This window comes from Lygodium microphyllum, chromosome 21, assembly GCF_053477565.2.
Source record: "Lygodium microphyllum isolate KBCC chromosome 21, Lygodium_microphyllum_v1.1.10, whole genome shotgun sequence".
Lineage (NCBI taxonomy): Eukaryota > Viridiplantae > Streptophyta > Polypodiopsida > Schizaeales > Lygodiaceae > Lygodium > Lygodium microphyllum.
In genome coordinates this window covers 36,677,160-36,683,060 of record NC_141155.1, presented here as the reverse complement: position 1 = coordinate 36,683,060, position 5,901 = coordinate 36,677,160, and the positions used below count along the sequence as shown (strand labels likewise).

The 5,901-nt window shown below is 37.1% G+C and overlaps 1 pseudogene; it reads left to right on the top strand.

The window, feature by feature from the left end:
• The first annotated feature begins 4,960 nt into the window (after positions 1-4,960).
• Positions 4,961-5,182, top strand: LOC148017893 (cytochrome b-c1 complex subunit 9, mitochondrial pseudogene; annotated as a pseudogene).
• The last annotated feature ends 719 nt before the right edge of the window (positions 5,183-5,901 follow it).

Sequence of the window (5,901 nt, the reverse complement as noted above, 5' to 3'; positions counted from 1 at the left end):
GTTTTTAAAGTAGGCCCAATCTCCAAAGTTTTTGTGAGCTTTCTCTTTATTTTTGGATTCTCCTTCTCCAAGTCCATAACTTTAGACTGTAACTCCATATTCTACACGTGTGTAGCATGAATAGCATTTTTAATGATAAACATTGCTTGTTGTAGGCTCTGGTTCTCCCTATCCTTCTCAGCCAATAATCTATCCTTTTCCATCAAAGACTACATATTCTCTTGTAATCTTGTTTACATATTTGTCAAGGCTTGATGAACCCCTACTAATCCTTGTGTGACAAGTCTGCATGTGTATCCATACAATCCTTCATTCCCTTCACAAACAATCTTTACAAATTATATAAGCCCTTCAAATTGTGGTGGCCTTTGAGTGACTCTATCCTATGGATAAATGTACCCATCAACCCAAAGGTCCACATTTTTTTTCCCTACATTTCTTTCTTGTTGCATCTTGTATTTTATTTCATCATCCCTTTCCATAGTTCTTTTGAACATTGGTGCATTATCATCCTCCAATTGAAAGTGAATGTCTCTCTTTCTCTTAGTACATCCTGGACCTCCATTCTGCAAAGAGAAACATATGCCAATTTTAACTTTGCTTAACATTAAAATCACACAATTACACCCCTTTGATTCACTATATTTGTGTTCTTTTTTACCTAAATGGAACTTGTCTCTTTCTCCTTATTTCAGTCATGATGATAGACCTAATCAGTCTGTTATCTTAGCTTTTAATCTACCTCTGATTAGCATTAAATATTATCTTCTATTCTATCCAAAATATTATATATATATATATATATATATATATATATATATATATATATATATCTCTCTCTCTCTCAACAAGAATTTATCAAAGATATTTAAACACATTTGTATGAAAGCTTGGCTAGTGAGGAACAATATCATCTTATCTTATTCCCTAATTTACTCGCTGTCACTCTATCACTTATTTTCTTAGTTCATCTCGCGCACAATCCTCTCTCTCTCTCTCTCTCTCTCTCTCTCTCTCTCTCTCTCAATTGATGCTTGAGGATTAAACAACAACTGTGAATAATAATTACATCACATAGATTAAAAAAATAAAGATACCTCCATTATCACTTCATTGCTTGTAGTATAGATTGTTGAAGAGGAAGATATCTTATAACATAGTACTAAAGAGGGAGATTGCTTATAGCAGGATAGAGAGTGTTGTAGATAAAGATTATTTGATTTTAACAAATGGTATCAAAACCACTCTTGAGATTGCTTGTATTAGGGTAGAGAGTGTTGTAGATAGTCCTGAGTGTTGCTTCAAAAGAATTTATATGCAAGAAACCATATTTTGGAGGGAAGGGGAAGAGTACAAAAAATTTTGGACAAAACTAGAGCTTTGAAAGGGAATGAAAAAATGCCTTATAGGAACAAGCATATACTTGTCCAAAAAAGATAAAAATTTACAAGGAAACTCTTGAGTCAAAAAGATGTTTTTGGGTAAAAAATAATCTTAAAATTTGATGTGCACATTATTTTATATCGTTTTTAACTTTTCACTTTTAAGAAGTAAGAATGAGAATGATTCTAATATATTTGCGAATGGCCGTTGTACAGGGCACTTTCTCTGGAAGTACCTTTGTTCTATTTGGATCAAAAAATGATGCCGGCCACTTGGGTTACAAAGCCAATGCACAGGGGATGGTAAATCGAGGCAGCTCCTGTCGTAGCTAATTAGTTCATTTTAAAACTTTCTCGTCAAGAAAGATACGGGGGCCCTACCGAGGCAAAGCAACAGTTTGATAAAGAAGATAATACTAAAAGTTTTATAAAGAAAATAATACTAAAAGATAAAGTCATGAGGGCATCAAAGAGTTGTATATCAATGATTGACTTTGTTTTTAGAGAAAATAGAATTGTATTTTTTTAGTTATGAATATTTTGAGAAAAGTGGCATTATCCTACAGTTTGGGAATAAAATAATAGGTAAAATCAATTGAAAATGCAAATATGAGATTTGATTGATTGTAGAAGATCTCTTATTATAATATTATTTTGGAATCTCTTTTTAGAGAGAGAGAGGTGAGATAAACCCCTTCAGGGATAGAAAAGAGAGTCAATATTTCTCCTAATGTTCTAAAAAGATAGCTTGATCTACCCAATGACTTAGCCTGAAGTGAGCTTGGTCAAAGGTGAAGTGGTTAGTAAGCCCTTAAAATTTTACATGATTTTGGATAATCAATGTATTTCCCTTGATATTAAGGAGTATTGATTTTTAATTAATTTCAAAGGCACAATATTAGTTCCTTATGCTCCCACAAGTTCTTCCAACAACACAATATTAGTGAGTTTGGGAATCTCCCAATTCCCATTTTTAGAATACTAAAAAGGTGGCACCCAGATAACATGCCCATAAGTTTCTCAAAACCATATGATGTGACCTATAATTGAAAAGCGCTTGAAATATGGAATCTATTGAGCTATAGAGCACTCGATTTGGAGTTATAATGTACAATTTATGATCAATCCAAAGATTTGACCACGTGTCCCAAATTTATGAAAAATTCCCATATTCCCCATTATGGTGTTCAACATTTGATTCCGTTTTAAGAGAGATGATATAACAATGTAGGATTTTGCTTAACAATAAATATATCCCCCTTAAAGGGGGCCAAAGCCTTGAGCCAAATAAACAATCAATGTGAGGAATCTTTCCTTGCCTAACCATCTATCCAATGTTGATTATTTCAAGCCATGGCTATTGATATTCATGTTTTCCATGGGTAGGATACCCTTTAAGAAGGATATTTTTGAATGATTGAAATATAGATTTATTGGCAAGGGCTTTGTTCATCATTGGTCTTCCTTAGTTAGCAAAGCTTCTCCCCTAAAGTAAGAGAGAGCATGCCCTTACAACATCATAAGGATGCGTGCCTAGTAACAAGGCAATGCAAAGCGTAAAAAGCTTAATGAGGATAAATGGAAAATAGCTTAATAATGATGGAGAGCACATAACATTACCCCAAAAAAAGCTACCAATAACCCTTGTAAGGAGCTAGAGCTAAGAGTGAAGCACCTACCAAAAGTGAGTGAACAACAAGTGCACATAATATGTGTGGTGCTAAAAAGGGTTTATGATGCTAGGAGGCATATTCCACGGTGGATTCCGTGCCATGGTGGATTTCGTGAGGTTTTGCGGTGGATTATATAAAATTTTATTACGGGGCTCATACACAAAGTGGATTCTTTGTGCAAGAAGTCGATGGGGACACCTATCCTTTTCGGGTGTTTTGTTAATTTTATGTATACATGGGTAATTCCATAGCGGGTGATTCCGCAAAATACATATTTAAATTAATAAACGTTTATGATTTTAGAGTGCGCACTCGTAATAAATTAAGCTTAGGATTGATTTCTAACCAATTTATTTATGTTGCTGAAGACTGCTAGGTATTTACTTTTGTCGGTTTAATTGTATTATTTTTCTAACAATTGTGAATGCTTCAATTGATGTGTAGAGCAAGCAGCCGTGGCAGTGGGAAGCATTGAAGGATAGCGTGTATTCAAATTATCGTCAGTTTTTTTATAGGCACGTATCTTAGGCATGGCGCCTATATTTTGTCGTGCTTATTTATTAAAGCGCTTGATATTTATTTACTATTTTTATATGCACATGGGCACACGGTTTAAATATTTGTATTGGACATTGTATATTGGGTACCGCCTAACTTCTTGGGCGCCCATTAGCTTTTATTCCCTATTTGGCACAAAAGCAAACTCAAAAGCTAAAGCATTCTATTTTGTAAATTGGGCTATTATTTGAGCTTGAAGATGAATAATATATTAAATACATGCTTTGTGAAGCGCTGTCGTATTGCTGCGCATTCAAGGTGTGAAAACTACCCGAAAGTTGTGTGTGCGATTTGATACTTTGTGCATACTTAGTTGTTGTGATTACATTTATTTTCTGCACATGAGTATAGTGAGGAGGAGTTAGAGGCATAGTGGTGAACATGATGAGATGCTTTCAGCCTATGTTGATACATGTTGCTGCAAAAAGGTCTGGAACCATTGCTTGCCAAAATCCATCAGCACTATTGCTCGTAGACTCAGCAGAGGGGAGCCATTGACAGTAGGGCGGATTCACGGTTTTTGAGCTCAATGACTAAGGCTGCTCCATCTGTGGCAAGACATGTTGTGGCAGGGCTGAATTACTTGATGACATTGTTCAAAGTTGCTTTCCTATTGCTAATTGAGCTTGGAGTGTTTCCTTTGATGTGCGGGTGGTGGTTGGACATATGTACTCTAAGCCTGTGGGACGGGATTTAAGGAACACATTGTGTCAATTTCAGATTGTGGTTATTCTGTTCAGTATTTTCATGGTGACCTTTTGGTGTTGCATTGTAACAGAAACCGATTGTGTTGTTGTGGATGATAAGGATCTTATTCCATGGCAGGCGGTATGAGGAATTCAGGAGTCTTATTAAATTTGCTCCATTGAGCTATGCCTATATTGGGCTGTCTTGGAATAGGCAAAAGTAGCTTATTCTGTGGGACGAAAAGGAAGGAAGGAATTACGCTAATCTGAGGGGAAAAAACGAAAGGATGCTGGAGAAATCAGAGAGGAGAAGAGGGAAAGGGGATGCCGACATCAGAAATATAACGCAAAAGCTACGGTGATGGGTGCTTTTCTAAAAAAACATACCATTACTTTCTGCATCAAACTTCGTAGTGAACGGCAAACCATCAAAATTTGTTCAAGTCATCCGTTTTCCTGTGGCGAGATCCTAAAATCAGTAGCGAGAAGGTCATCTAGTTCCTGTAATTGGGCAGAGATGAGGAGATTAGGCATTATATTCAAATCCTTTTAAGGAGGACAAAGAGCGATTCAATTTTTATGGGGAATCCTAGACTCTGCTGCTCCACTGGGACAAAACAAAAGGAGGAACAGAGCGTTCGGCGGGAAGGAGTTTCTGACGATGGATCCAGCTCGCAGGCAGAAGCTGGGTGTTCTTGACGTTGCTTTCAAGCTTATCACAAAAAGGAACTCTGTCTACATCTCGTTTATCCTCATCGGCACACTTGTCGGCGAACGGATTATAGATGCTGGCACCAACCAGTTATGGAAGTACACGAACCGTGGGAAATTGTATGAGGATATTCCTGTATTGGGCCAGAGAGTAGAAGCAGCAGAAGAATAGGGGCGATTTGATTTTCAGATGGATGTCCTGTTGATCTTCTCCCTCGACAGCTCTCTTCACGAAAATTATTGCATTTTCATAGTATCTTTTAACAATCAGTCAACATCTGAGTTCACGAGAAGTGAAGAGCTGAAAGGGATGAGAGCTTGATCGTGGGGGCGATTCTCTCCAGTCAAACGGAAGGACAGAAATCGAATTGAGGATGAGGAAGCTATTGAGAGACCTATCGAGCAAGATGCATCATATATGATGTGTTCTGAAGCAGTTTTTCGATGAGCTCTTATCTTCATAGCCTACAAATTGGGGGCCCAGAAGATTGCTTCTTAATCTCCATCACCTGCTGAACTTTGCTCTTTCTCAATTCTGCAAAATCTCTCGCACTCGGACTGGCCCAGCTGAAGAGAAGTGATACATCTTGGAGGAGAGTCGTACTTTGTTTAGGGAGAACCAAAATTTATCAAATCTCAATCCTTGCCTGCACAATTTTGTAACTGGGATTACAGTAGAAAAACTGTCCAGAAAAACTGGCTCTGTTTATGAGGTACCTCATTCATGGGAAGAAGAGCCAGAGGTAAAAATGGCTTTCAGTTATTGACTGTGCTCATCTTTGAATCAGGACTATGCTCAAAGTTGTATAACCCTTGTTTGAGTCATGCGTATGGCCCTCTTTTCACAAGAGGATTATTGGCTTGAAGGTTTAAGTTACCATAACACTGTTA